The sequence below is a fragment of the Carlito syrichta genome, unplaced genomic scaffold (assembly GCF_000164805.1).
Source record: "Carlito syrichta isolate Samal-C Ts95f unplaced genomic scaffold, Tarsius_syrichta-2.0.1 Scaffold315396, whole genome shotgun sequence".
NCBI lineage: Eukaryota > Metazoa > Chordata > Mammalia > Primates > Tarsiidae > Carlito > Carlito syrichta.
This window is the reverse complement of record NW_007259492.1, coordinates 3,903-4,314: the sequence shown is the minus strand read 5'-3', so window position 1 is coordinate 4,314 and position 412 is coordinate 3,903.

The window sequence follows — 412 nt, the reverse complement described above, 5'->3', positions numbered from 1 at the left end:
AGGACCCCGGAACCGCCCTCGAATCCCGCAGGGCCGGCGCGGTTGCCAGCTGTTCTCAGCGCACGGCGGCTCGCACTCCAGGCGGGAGGCCCCTGGCCGGGGCCGCGCCCCCCGTCGCTTGGGCCTCACCGTGGGGCCCGCGCGCTCCAGCCCCGGCCCTGCTGCTTCTCTTCCTAGACCACCCGCCCTCTGGGCGAAGGCACGCACTCGGCGCCCCTGCGGGGTTGCAGTGCTGCGGGGGCGCCCCCGGGACCCGAAAGCCGAGCCGTGTGCTTTCCGGAGCTTCCCCTTGGCGGCCAGTCTCGCCCCTCCCCTTGCATTCCTCCCTGGTCCGGTGCCGGGCAGCGTGACCCCCTCCCTCCACCGCCCCCATCCAGAGTTCCCGCACACGCAGCGGGGCCGCCCCGCCCTG